This window comes from Pyrgilauda ruficollis, unplaced genomic scaffold (genome assembly GCF_017590135.1).
Source record: "Pyrgilauda ruficollis isolate IOZ18807 unplaced genomic scaffold, ASM1759013v1 scaffold4, whole genome shotgun sequence".
Classification (NCBI taxonomy): Eukaryota; Metazoa; Chordata; class Aves; order Passeriformes; family Passeridae; genus Pyrgilauda; species Pyrgilauda ruficollis.
In genome coordinates this window covers 11576613-11591201 of record NW_024525489.1, presented here as the reverse complement: position 1 = coordinate 11591201, position 14589 = coordinate 11576613, and positions in this window count along the sequence as shown.

The following is a 14589-nucleotide window of genomic DNA, read 5'->3' as shown; positions in this document are numbered from 1 at the left end:
ACCAGCCATGTCTTTTTACAGGTAAGGTCTTTCTTCCAAAATGCTGTGATCATATGTATCATGCTCATTTCCTAAGGATAATAGCCCACAGCACCAAACAATTCAGGAACCTGTGCCATCAAAGACCTATGGATTTGAATTTACAGAGGGTCTATACATGTTCTTCTGAGGACATCAGGGGGAAACAACCTCACTTTCAGAGGCAGGAAATACTCTCATGTCAGGGGTTCTTCCACACTTACTTCCTCCTGTCATCCCCCAAGAATATCTGTCTTCTTAATCACCTGAGCCTGAGTCCCTGCACCTCTATAACAGAGAGCATTTGCTGTGAGAGTAATCGTGAAGGGAGGGTCACACAGAATTTTTTACAGGACCATTTCAGAGAAAAAAAAAACCAACCAAACAAAACCTAAATGTGCAGTATCACTGTATAATATAAGGCCTTTCATTCTCTCTGAAGTGTGAAATGGATCTGAGGTCACACAACTGTTTTAATTGTGAGTGCATGCAGAATCCTTTGTTGTCCTTTATGTGCTGCAGTTAGAGGTGATCACAGGACACTCAAAAATTATTGAGGGTGCAAACTGGCACTATTATAGTTCCTACCTGGGCTCAGATTTTGAAAAATTAAATTCTGTTTGCAGGTTGCAAATGAACAAGGTCATGGGAAATGCTATTTTATACCTAGTAACTTTCTAACTTTATGCCAGTTTTGTTGCATGAGGATTGTGCTCAGCCTCTGTAATCCTGTCTTCAGACAAGAGGCAGAAGAGCTAAGGAAATGTGCTACCATGTTTAAGCATTTGCTAGTAACATTCTGTGATTGGGACTGTTATAGCATCTGAGTTAGTCTTGCTTTGCACCTTGCACAAGGCATTTATGCTTGAACAAAGAACATACAAAATGCTACTCTTTGGATTTGGCAGCATGTTATAGGCATTTGGCACAAGCACAAATTTCAGTGTAAAGTGCAAGGCAACAAAGAATCCAATCTCATTCACTCCACAAATAAAAGAGGGAAAAAAAAAGAAGAGTATTTTGCACTTACCTAATGATAAAATTTTCCAGGGCATAAGAGCTTTTTTTTTTTTTTTTTTTTTTTTTTTTGCTTTTTTTTTTTTTTAACATTCCTATCAGCCTTGCTTTTAAAATGGAAAGAATGGTAGCTGAAGGCAACTAATAGCTTACAGGGTCAATCTCAGCAGTGGGATTTGAATGAGAAGATGAAAGAAGTCTAAAGGGAATGAAATCCCCAGACACAGAACTATGATCCTTTTGGGAATCATTCCCGTAGGGCCACTTAGCAACAGGCCACCATCCAAGCACAACACCCCTGAGAGCAGAAGAAAAACTTTCTTCTTTGTGTCTTGCCCTCTCTGTTGGAAATACTGTTTTCAGCTTATTCCCTGGGGAGTCAGAGGCTCATCAGGAAGAAATAAAGCTGGCCAGTCTGGGAGTGATTGTGTCTCATGTTCTGCAAAGGCACACATTTCTCTTATCCCTAGGAAGAAAATTGCCTCATTTTATATTCAGATTCAAATGTACTGAAATTATAAGCAGTAGAATAATTACGTTCAACATGACACACTAGATCTGACCTTAATAAGACAGCCTGGTGTCCTTAGCAGTTATGGGACCGGCTCCTTCCGTTTGTAGACCTGGGGATCATTTCCACATTCTCCCTCCAGTAAAAATAAGTTATGTGCTTCTTGCATCATGACCCAGGGGCTAAAGCAGTAGCTCATTCACTTCTCTAAATGCTGGCTTGGCCAGTGCCACTAACATAGATACAAAGAAAGTAAATATTTACTTAGAGAGAGTAATAGACACAGCTTTGGATTTATTTTTATCCCCTATTAGTTTGGTACTAATTCACTTCGGAATTTTTCACTAATTCAATTTGGAATTTTTAGCAATGCTAGAAGAAACAGTGACACAATGAATTGGCTCCACTGGAGTAAGAGCATATCTCTTTCACAAAGGTATTTGGTATCAAAACCTGTCACAGACCAAAATCTACCAGGTTCTTCACTTCTGACTGCCAGGACATGTTGGTACTCCAGTGCTACCCCCAAACATCTCTGCCAGTGCTACTCAGCCATGACCCACAGACCTTACAATAGTTAGCATCGAGCACCCCACACAATGCAGACAACTCATTTTTTCTGATGGAATAGGTGTAACATAAAACCATCACACCAGCTGGAATGGCTCACCTTGTTTGGAAACCTCCCTGTACTTAGAAGATGGAAAGCTGCAGGATGGGAGGGAATGGGAGGAACAGCTCTGTCCAGGACATATCCTTTGGAACCTGCAGATGTAGTTTTTAATCCCTCTTTTCCTTGGGGATCAGTTAATCAAAAGTACATAAGAGAAGAAAATCAACACATCAGCTTTCTCCTCAGTAACAGGAGCAGCTGGAGAGAAATGTGTGGATATAACTTACATCTAACGACTATGTGCCAATCCTTCTCCCCAGAGAGGTGCATACATGAAAATTTGGTTAAGAGCTTGCCTCCACCCTCCCATCCCCCTTTCCCTGATAGACAAGGAATTAAGGTTTTTGCAACTAAATATCAGAAAACAGGTTATTAAAGTGCTTTCTTCTGGAATTTATGCAAACATTGCTTATTACCAGTTCAGCTTTCCATATAATTTTGGATTTTTTCAAACCAAAGGCATGAGACATGCCTTAAAACCCTGAATTGTTACTTGCTAGGTGTAAAAGGAGGCACTCTAGCATTTCCTTCACAGGGAAGCTGGAAGGATAACACTGCAAATGCTTGAAAGGTGTTCAGAAGCTGTGGATATAGTAGAGTATTGTAGAGTATGAGAAATACAAAAAGAAAGTACTTGTGTCTTTATTGGGAAATTGCATATGTATGCATCAGACCAGGAGACTTGGAGAAAAGATGTCTGTTTTATTTTCCCAAGTCTGTCCTTGGTATTTTTTCTAGCTGATGGTGGAAAAAACACTTTTCTTCTCAGTACATCCATCTCTCCAGCCATAGTATGGGAACAATACTACTGACCTTACTGAGGAGCTGAGGAGATTGGGAAAGCTGAATTCACTCGCGTGCAGAATGCTTCACGATTTGCATCACAGATCATGGGTTAGAATTAAGTGTCATTGTCCTGGTGCAACCCTAATGCAGCTGATTTTGAGCCTCTCATATTTCAGTGTTAAAGCAAGGAAAGCAAAAGTCAGTCTTGTTTTAACCAGCCTTGAGCAAACTGCCTGTACTTTCTGATGTACACACCTTGGAAAAGGATGATCTGGCCCACTATAGCCCTTGTGTCAAGGACAAGCACACAACATGAGGTTGCCTCTGCAACAGTGACAAGCCATACCACCTCTTGCATGAAGCCCCAAACCTGTTCAGTGAGCTCTACAAAACAAACCACAAACAAAAACAGAGGCTACAAGAGAACCCGAGACCTCTGTTGTATCTTTGTCCCCCAGAGCTTCCCTGGCTCACCTGGCAGAAGTTCCTCCATGCCTATGATCTGCCTTGGAGAGCCTGGCAGGACAGCAGGAGCCTCATGGCAGTTTGTCATTCAGCATTGCAGGTCAGGGACTTGTGTTCCCTTCCCTGCAGAAAGCCTCTGACAGTAATTTTCCAAGCTATAGTGTATTCTTTGTCTCTGAGGGAAGATCCATAATCTGAAGTTGGAGAGGGTCTCTTGAGCGGCAGGAACTGGTCAGTGCCCTGCTGCTTCCCAGTGAATGCTTCCCAATGATTTTGTGCCTTGTCCTATTTTGCATGGCCTCGGCATTTATAGTCTGTAGCCTCCTACACACCCTGCTCTTTGCAGTGCCACCATGAAAATGCCTGTATAAATGTGAATTTCAATAGCCATTATACTCCCAGCAACAGCAATCGCATTCGGTGCCTCAGAGCCTGCTAATCTGCAGTAGTCATGAGGTTACTTATCTCCTGCTCTTTTCAAATACCTCTGCAGCGGATACAAAAGGGAAATGGCATGAGCTATTCTTCTCTGGAGTCTGAGAGGGTTTTTTTTTCCTCTTTTCTCTCTTTCTCTCTCTTTTTTTTTTATGCTGTACTGTTGCTACATTACCAAGCATCACATTCAAAATCCAATGGCAAAGTTTGCAAGAGAGATAAGAGATTAAAATCTCCCAAATTTCTGCTAGTGTAAAGCTCTCAGCCCACAAGGGCAGCAAGCTGCAGGTTCCAGAGTGCTTAGCTGTCTGTTAGCTAATTAAAGCACTGTGATCTGAGAGCTTTGAAAGATTTAGTTCAGATCTTCCTTGAGGTCATTTTTAGCTTCACTACCTATTTGCTGATGAATCCTCAGCTCCAGGTGTTGAGCTACAAAAGGATGTTTGGAGAGGGGTGCTTGTAGCCATGGACTTAGGCATTGTTAAAAGGCAAAGAAAGATGTGGCTCCACAGAGACTTCTAGTGAGGATAATGGGAGTTAAAAGCAAGCAAAGATAATAAATTATGAAAAACAATTATAATTTTGATTGGATTTAGAATGCTGTTGCTATGCCTCTTATGGTGAAGAATTTGAGTTGCTGATTCACCTAATGCCTGTCACTGCTGATATCCAAAGTTGAAGCCATTTCAACAACTGAAAACTCTCCCTGAGAGCCAGTCCTCATCCTTTTTTACATCCCTAGGTGGAGTGTGACACAGTAATAGAACACTGAGATCTCACTGTGTGACCAACTGTGACTAAAACAAAGGCACCAAAAAAGGCATTGAGGCATGAGCTCCATGATTAACCAGCTAGGTTGGAAACAGTGCTTAAGAGAAACTGAGGAAAATTCTCTAATGTGGGATGAAGTGTCCCAGTCAAGATCAGAGGTCTGCCAGGTGGAAATCCAGCTGTGGAGCTGGGCCTACAAAAATAAAGGAAGGTAACTGGACTTGCACTTCCAAGCAGGCCTGAGCAGAGCTGGGTGCTGCAAATGAAGAATAATAGAGCCAGCTAATGTAGGACACAGAGTGTAACAGATGGAAGGGAATGGGGAGGATGCTGAAGGTGCCTAGCAAACAGACGCAAAAGATGGGGGTGATCTGGTTCTCATGAGGAGATGGTAAAAATGCAACTTTATTTTCTGCTTATAGAAATTAAGAAACTTAACAGTTCTTTCAGTGCAACTTTAATAATTTGGTAAACAAGAGACCCTTAGTCAGTGCACAATAATGAAATCTTCGTATTTGTTGTCCATCAGTCAGTCTTTGGAACAAAGGGATAGAAGAGGATTTTTTTCTATTTTGCTGCCCAGGGTCACAGAAAATTCAGTAAAGGACAATGTTAAGCTCTTTGGAAGGTATCTTTATTTCCTAATGGATTTCTGCAGGCAGAGTCATATATAAAAATAAACAACACAAGGCAAAATAAAATCAAAGAACAATGCCTGGCAATCTAAGATAAACTGTGTTCCTTTTGTTATTGATCACCTGAACCCTGTGCTTTCATTCCTAGTCAAACTGGAGAGAGAAATAACTTAAGGATTTCAGAGAAAATAAGCCAAATATCGTATACCTGAAAAAATATCTCAAAATATCTCAAAAAAATCTCAAAAATATTTCAAAAGCCATGGACCAGGAGCAGAGAAATGAAGTTGAATTAAAATCTGGCTTTCTTCTCTCCTCTTCTACTCCCCACCACTGAACTGAAAAGCTTCTGCCATCATCTGCTTGTAGAAAGGCAAAGGCTTCAGGCACCTGTCTTTTTCTGTGTCTGAATCATTGTAATTACATGAGCAACCACCAGTATAGTAAAGGAGTCTTTTTCTTCAGTGAGTCTGCCTGTTTGTCCAGCCTGGAAGGAATATACTTTTGGTGTCTTTCCTTGTGCATCCTCACTCGTGGCCCACTGCAACTTGGCTGCTAGTAGCTTTTCCTGCCTCATAGGGATAGATAGGAAGGAGGAAAAAAGAAAATGAGAGAGTGCCCAAGGTGCCTCCCAATGTGATTAGGTTTGCCTTTTGAATTATTGCTGCCACAAGCTAAAGAACATTTCCCCCAGCTTTCTCTCTCAAGGGCAGAAAACTCTCTTGGTTCAACAGGATTTTCCACATGCCTGTTGTTGTGGGTAGAGGATATGCAAGCCAGAAATGAGAACTATTTTCACTGTTTGAGGCAACTGCATAAAAGTAATCAAACAACAACAACAAAAAAAAAGGCTGTTATAGAAATCAGGAAATGCAATGAGCTCCGATTTGCATTCAAACATTACCTCACACCTCAAAGGCAATAGAAAAATAGAAAGGCAATCTCAAAATAGAAATTTGAGATGCTCTTTTGCAGCATGATTCCATGACATCTTCTGGACGTCATTAATACAATTTTGTGGTATATATGTGTGAGTATGTATATGTGGTATGAGTGTGTATTTACATGCTGATTATTTATGTGAACTCTGACATGGGTGTGTGTACATACGTTCAGGGCTTACTCTTTGAGCTGGGGGTGTTTAACCTGGAGAGAAGGAGGCTCAGAGGTGTCCTTACTGCTTTTACAGCTACCTGACAGGAAGTTGTAGAAGGGAAGGGGTCAGCCTCTTCTCCCAAGTAACAAGGTAACAAGTGACAGGATGAAATTGGCCTGAAGTTGCTCTAGGGTAGGTTCAGATTGGATATTAAAAAGTTTCTTCACTGAACAGGTTACCAGGCTTTGGAACCGGCTCTCCAGTGATGTGTTGGAGTCACCATCCCTGGAAGTATTTAAAAGTCATGTAGATATGGCACTGAGGAATATGGCTTAGTAGTGCATTTGGCAGTGCTGGGTTAATGGCTAGACTCAGTGATCTTAAAGCTCTTGTGCCATCTAAATGTTTCTATGATTCTATGATTCTAAACCTATTTTCTGAAGTTTACTTAAGCAAATAATAATCCAGTTGTACTTACCGCACTTTGCAGCCACAACACTTGGGGCACTGCAGAACAACAATAGAAATGTTTCAAAGCACAATACAAACACAGTATTAAAAACGTCTTATAATACAAATAAAGCATGCTGAGTTCCTGAGAGGCAAAGCCATGGAGATGTCAGAAGGGAATAAATATGTGGTTACAATGGTTTTGTTTCAAAGCACAATGTAGAAAATGTGGTTTAGATAGATTTAGAAGAGGAGTGATGGTGGGGTGAGTTCCTCGTGTCAGAGCCCTCTCTGACAAAGACTGACTGTAAAAGCTGACCTGTGTCTGGTGCTGACACATGGTCAAATTAAGCTTGAAGGAAGCAAGCCCAGGTTATTGCAAGGATCAGCTGTGCAAAAGGCTTTCAATAAGCAGCATCAGCATGTGACAGTTGCTCTGCTTCAGAGGAAGCAGCCATAGTGCTGAACACAGGGCATGCGAAATTTAATCTTTGCCATTTTCACCTACTAGTAGGGATTGAGGGAGTGACCTCCTGACCAGTGTGGGAGCCATGTGAAGAAACAAGGAATGACACTGTGACCCCAGAGGTGAGGGCTGCTAAAGAAAAAGCAAAACCTGTTGTTCATACCTGTGGCCCATCCCAGGTACAAAATAAAATCCCCTACCTTCCTCTTTTACAACTCTGGATGCTTACCTTCTCAGATATTTACCCAGAGAAACACAGGTCAGCCCACTGGGAGCACCAGCTTCCCTGCTCAGCCGTCAAGGAGACCCACAAATGCCACTGGAGCCATTGTTATTCCTCCCGTGCAATATCTCTGAACACAGCACAGAGATATAAAGGCAGCAGAAGTCTTGCAAACAAGAACCTCATGATTTGTTGAGAGCCTTCTCCAAGGCTAGTGCGACGCAACAGGAGCTGCATCTGGCGATAAGCGCCTGCCTCCAAGGCTACTGAAAGCTAAATAAGCCCGTGTTTGTTTGTTGTGCAGCAAGCAGAGCTCTAAGCTGGATGCTGCCCAGTGCTTTCCCCATGTAAATCGGTGAGTTCCTGCTCAGACGCCAAATGTTAGAGCTGCCTTTGAGTGCCTGACATTGATTTCAATGGAATACAATTGCTGAAGCTTGATTCTCACTGAACAAAATGAAAGACCTGAAGCAAAGTTGTGCCTGGTGGAGCTGAGCTTGGTGTAGCAAGAGAAAGGAGGAACACTGCCCTCTGGCTTTTCAGCTCTTTGGAATAGACATTTTTTATGCCCAGACTCCCGTAGTATTCCAGGAAAAATGCCAGGAAGCTCTCAAAGGAGCTTAGGGTCAGGGCTGAACCCTGCTGGGGGTGTGCATAGTGAACTAGAAATAGTGCTGAGAGGCAAGAGTACTGAAGAGGGAAAAAGTGGTAACCAGGAAAGCACCAACACTGCAGTGGAGCATGGGTGTTCAGTATCAGCTGGCTCTAGGAGGTACCAGGAGACCATGGATCGTGTTGATTGTCTCACTGTCATTGTAGCAGAAGATCCCAAGACCATCTTTCTGTATGTCTTTACAACTCTCTGCTAAAGGCCCACCCTGTGAGAGACCTGAAGTAGTGTAAAACTAAACCCTGTACTTTAATACAATCCTACTCACATAAACACAATCACGAATTTCACATGCCAATTCAACCACAAATGTGACATCCATATTTTCACTCTAATTTAAAGAACATTGAATGATCTTGACCCAAACTTTCATTTAATATAACCAGGTAGGGAAAGAGCCTCAGTGTATAGACAAAATTATTTGTTTGCTTTATCAGAACAGAATAGAATACAAATTAGTTACCAATATTTGTACAGCACTTAGACAATGAGTGCTTGGGCTCTTGGAGTCTCCTCTCAAGAAAAGGACAGAAAAGACACTGTTCTACCATTTTGTGTTCTCTCCAGCAACTTTCCCTGTAGGATGGCTAGGAAGGGGATCTGGCTAGCATGGGGCCTACTGGAATTTATCCTCTTTCACAATGGCAGTACCCCCAAATGCCTAATTGTAACCTGACATGTAGGGTGCTGTGTATCTCAGGTGCAGTGCTCAGTCTGCACTCCCAATGAAGTCATTGGGGGCTGAGAGAATGAGAACTTTAAGTAATAATGAATCAAGAACCAGAATAGTTTAAAATTTTTACTATCAGAGTCACTACTGATATTCTTCAGTCTGTGCCTTAGCTGGAAAGCTATTTCCTTTGGCAATAAACCCAGCATCTCTGCAAGACTCTTCAAGCTGACCCACCCAAGTCTAAATTTATTAAGCAGGATCATGTGAGAAGAGACACAGCAGCTCTGTCATTGCAAGGTTAAATGTTTGAAATCTAATATACGAAAGAAGGTGAAACATCAGGATATATTGGGCCAAATAGTATAATTAACCCCCAAAGGAGGACTGAATTCCACATGTCCAGAATCTCTTAAGTGCTACCTTCCTCTCCAGAGACTTCCCATTATGCTGCCTCATGTATTATTAGTGACATTAGACCTATATCTATGGCCTCTCTCCCTGTCACAGTCCCTACACATCACACACTGACATTGTCCTTTCCTCCTTCATAAGGAATGACATTTTTGATATCACCCTATGAGCAAGGACTACAGAAACAACAAAGCAGCAAGCTATTGCAGGATGAAAATGCACAGATCCACCTAGTTAGTGATCTGAGAGTTTTGCAGGAAGGTAATGTAGGTTTCTTCTTCACATGGAAGGAAATAAGATACATGGAAGAAAGAGTCTCTCCCAGTCTAGGGCACCTGGTGAGAAAGTGAGAGTGTTCAGAAACTTCCAAAGTTCATTTCATTCTTTTAGGGCACTGTTACACTTTTGGGTGTTTGAATTAAAAAACCTCCTGGGGCTCCCTTGTTCATTTTGAGAAACTCCTTTCTTATGTGAAACACTTCCCTTGGACATATGGGCATGAGGAAGTGTAGAAAATGTGCAGCCTGGGAGAAAAGTCTGGAAAAGCTGCCTATTCTAGGCATAGGTTTGAAGATGCTGAAAAAGACACTGAGGCCAGTTCTGCCTTCCTGTTCTATTATTCTCCTTTCGCCCTTCATTTTTGCCTGAAAATAACTTGAGGATAACAATCAGCAGTAACACAAATAGCAGAAAATGACAGATACTAGAAGCTAATAAAGGAGATGCTTTTCTGGGATTGGGCTGGGGTCCATAATAGTGTTGGAAGGTACTGAAGAACCTGACTGCCACATTGCTCCAATCTTTCTATACAATTTCTCACTTTGGTTTTCCTTGGTGTCAGCACTATACAGAAATGTTATATGTAAAAGAAAATAAAAAGCATTTAGTGCTGTCCAATTTTCTGAGGTTCTAGCTCAGTTTTAAATCAGTCTTTCCTCAAGCTTCTTCTGGAGAAAGAGCTGAATGATAATTAAATAATGGGCATGTAAAAAAGGAAATGGATAAACAGAATATGAAATGTTTCTCCTGGAATTTTGTTCATTCTTCAGCCATTACCCTCTATTTATGTACAAACAGGTGAAAGGATGGGTACAAATATGTTCCAGCCTAGACAAAGTAAAATTGATGGAGACTAGAGATGCCAGAGCAAATGAGATCTCTGAGGGCTCAGAAGCAAACTCTCTGACATATCCACTCAATATTCATTGAAATGAGCTCAGGAAACTTTGCTCAATTAAAGACTGGCTGTGGGGGAAAGCAGATCCAAGCTGAACTCTGCAGAAGTGTTTTCCTGGACACCTAAGATCTAGGTCAAAAGAGACGTAATTGTCCAAGGGATGCAATATTTTATAATGACATCTCCAGAAGCAGTGTTCTGGAGTGCTCTGGCTTAATTAATAATGCTCACCTTTCATAGTTACACCACTGCAGTGTTAATGTCTGTACAGCTGGCTTAGTAGCACAACTGCCCCTGGAAATGCAGATTTCTATGGACAAAGTGAACTTTTGACCCTATGAGTCAATGAATAACAATTAGGACAGATTTTCCTAGTGACATTAAATCTGGAATGAATCCATGGAATTCATTGAAATTTCAGCAGTTTTGTAGTAGTACAGACTATTTTAGCTTATTTAGTTGTGATACTGCAGACTTATATTGATAAAATCATATATCTCGTGTCCATTTCATTTGGAGAGAGGAAACTGCAGATGACTAGAGCCAGCACTTCTCATCACCTCCCCAGACTCCCCACAAAAGCTCCAAAACAGGCATGACTTGATCAGGTTAAGCAAACCTCTATTGTCATACTAAACAATGCCTTCCCACACCAAGCCATATGGATGGTACCACTGCAAAAACATCTTACATTTCTGTAGCACCTTTCATCCCAAAGGAACCAGGTAGAGAACCTGTTTACAGGCTTTGGTGGAATGCTTTGACTCTCCTTTGTTGCACATGAGCGTATTAATTAAAAGTATTTTCATAACCAGCACTTGCAGCCCGTTCTGCTTCCCGCTGCTGCAAAGACCTTTCCTGGAGCCTACACAGCTCAGCCTGACACTCTGGAAGGCCAGATCACCCACTGACCACCCAGCAAACCCCCATGTGCAAGTGAAGCTGTGAATGAATGTGAAAGGCTGCCAGAGATGAGCCACACTTTGCAGGTGCAAATCAGCAAAATCTCACTGCCCTATACAGCAAGGCATTAGGTGGGTTGTAAAACCTAAAACAATGGATAAAGGGCCTGATGTACCAAATGCAAAATTTGATGAATCATATGCAGAGACTTATCAGTCTTAAGAGAGGATCTAGATCAGATGGGGGCCAAGCAAAAGCTGAGCACTTTCGTCATGATGCATTCTCAGGCAATGCCATGAATATCCAACACAGAGAAGAAAATCACTCCTTTACCTCCACTTTTGGTAATACCTCTCATGACACTGAAGGCAGAATATAATTTAAGCAAATTTTATAACTAACTCTAGAAATAAGGGAATTAGAGCCATCATTAAATTTTTTCACCTCAGAAACTAAACAAATAGAATCAAGTTGCTATCTGGTGTGATTTAATTGAATTCTGTGGATTTACAACCACAGATGAACTTTAACCAATAAAGAGAAGAATGTAAATGTTTTATTTGATACTTGTGACATCACAAAGCTAATATAGCTATGCAATGAAGAAAAGATTTCTAAGCACATTTGTCTTATTTAAGTCTCACTTATAATCAAAAGTAATTAAATACATTCCATTAAATTGGATAAAGCAGAAAAGAATGCTGAAGAATGCCACTTCATTTGTGGGACTGAGATGTATTTTGTTGTTTCCTGCTGTTTATCTTTAGCTCTGCGAGCAGGAGTTCATATTTATGTTCAGTTATCAGCTGCCAACCTAGAGCCCATTGGAAGATGCATGTCATTTCCAGAAGGATCTTAATAAACACCACCAGTGGAGAGGCATTTCACACTTGGCAGTTCATCTGTCAGAGGAAGACATAACTTCAAATTATTTCCATGCCTGTTCTGCAAGTATTTGTGGAAGGCAACTGAGGCCCACAAGATAATACTTAGGGAAGACACAAGTTAGAGAGGACTCACTGGTTTCATTAGGAGATAGCACAGCTCAGCAAGCTCAGTTGTGACACTTGTCTTACCAGTGTTCTGCTACACCACGTTCATCAGGCTAGTGGAAGAAAATTGAAATTTCCTTGCAATGAAGAGCTCAGTACTGCTAACAGCCATTCCATGGCTCGGGGGTGCCACTGCCAAACCTCTCTCCACTGCATCATGGTGGACAGATCATCTGCAGGGGGAAATAGGGCCCAGACAAGTGCTTGCATCGCACAGAAAAGTTAAGAGAGCACCCTTCGGCCTCCATAGGAGCCTGTCTCTTTAGCAGTGTCAGAGTTATAGTCTTCTATTTACCTAAGAAATTCTCGAAGTCGCCAAAGCTACTCCAGCTTAAGAATAAGACCAAAAAGACTCCAGCTTAAGAATAAGGCCAAAAAGTTCATACATGAATCAAGTGGGTGGAAGTGGTAGCACTCACCCGAGCACTGCCCATGTCCCTCTGGACTGTGTTTCCACTGCCTTGTTTATCTGGCCATGTTCCTCTCTCCCCAGTTTCCTATCTTTCTATCACCTTCCTGCAATTCTTGGATAAGGAGGAGAATGGGATGATAGCAAACAGAGAAAACAGGATGCCTGACTCACAAGCAGGCAGCAGAAACTGAATTAAGTATGGGTGTCTTGCATTCCGTCCCCAATGGAGAGGCAAAGGCACAAAGAAAGGCATGCATCCACAGAATCTCAGGAAAGGTGTCCATATGAGCAGTGCATTTAAGGAAAGGCATGGCTGATAGTGCATCTCCACAGCACCACAAGGTTGTAGCAGGTCTTGAGAAACAGGAGCTCTGCAATTCTGGATATGTATCCCAGAGGATTTTTTCCTTTTCTGCTTGTCACCATGGATATCAATACATCATTACACTGCAAGTTCACCACTCCCAGCTACCACCAACTGGTAACTACTGAGTTTGGGGACACACACACACACACACACACACAGACACACACACACAGCCAGTCACACACAGAGTCACACACACGCTCTTCTCGCTCCCAACAACACTTTGACAACAAGGGTGTTGTGACTTTTTCCTGTTCTAAGAAAATCTATACATCAGCTTCCCCCAGCTCATGAAACAATTTTTCTGGGGCACTTCTACAAGAGCCACTCCATTCTATGAAGAGTTAACGTGGAATGCAAATGAAATATATATTTTAAAGGCTGACGAAGGCATGACAAAGCTGGAGGCTACTGAGCAATATCTCCTCCTGTGAAGTGTAAACCCACTGCATTTTTTTGCCCCATAGATTAACCTAGTTCTGAGCCTCACTGGCTGAAAGAAAGGTGAAGTGCAGGGTTTTTGGCCATGGCAAGATCAGCAAATTTCAGAAAGTCATAGCTCAAAGGTGTGAGTGGTTTTACACTTCTTCTTTAAGCCCAGATGCTAACCATGCTAAAATGCAAGTTTATTATGCAGCTTGGCAAGATTTCAGCGATTTTATTGAAAGGCCATTTTGTTATGTTTATTAGATTTGTCAAAAAGGCATTTTATGATGTTTATGAGAGCATATAAATTTGTGAAACTGTAACAATTTTTTCAAAAATAGCCTTTGCTGGAAATCAAATAATGCAAGTAGTAAAACCTCCCATCAGAAGAATCCAGGCAGAATTTTCTATCAGGCAAGGTACAGACTCATCCACAGAGCAATTTGTGAAATACTGTCAATAAAATCCATTGTAAATGTAATCCATGCTGTAAAGCAGTGGAAAAGATGCTGGTTGCATGCAGGTAGGCTGCAATGCTCCCAACTGGCTGCAGATGTGGCCATTCTGTCTGATATCCCTGCCTGGCTACAAGTGAGGGGCCTGCTGGTTTTGTTGCCCCAGCTTTTGCAGAAGGAAGGAATGAGCTTCTGCCTTCTGTTTGGCTTTGTGTTGTGTACTGCTGCCCATAACAATCACTTGTCCCTCTGCTTTCCAGAACACTGCTGGGGTTGACATAGTGCACAGGAATGTGCCACGAGCACATCCTCCACCAGTCTCTGCTTGTCTCCAAACCAGAAGCCTCTTCTGCAGGGCTGTTCTTTCTCTTTGCTGCTGTTGTTGCTTTTCATTTACTGCTGTTCATTTCTCTCTCCCTCCTACACCCCCTTCAAGTAAAAAGCTGTCTTATATTTCTGCTCAGAGAGCTCCCTTCTTCTCCTCATTTTTTTTCTTT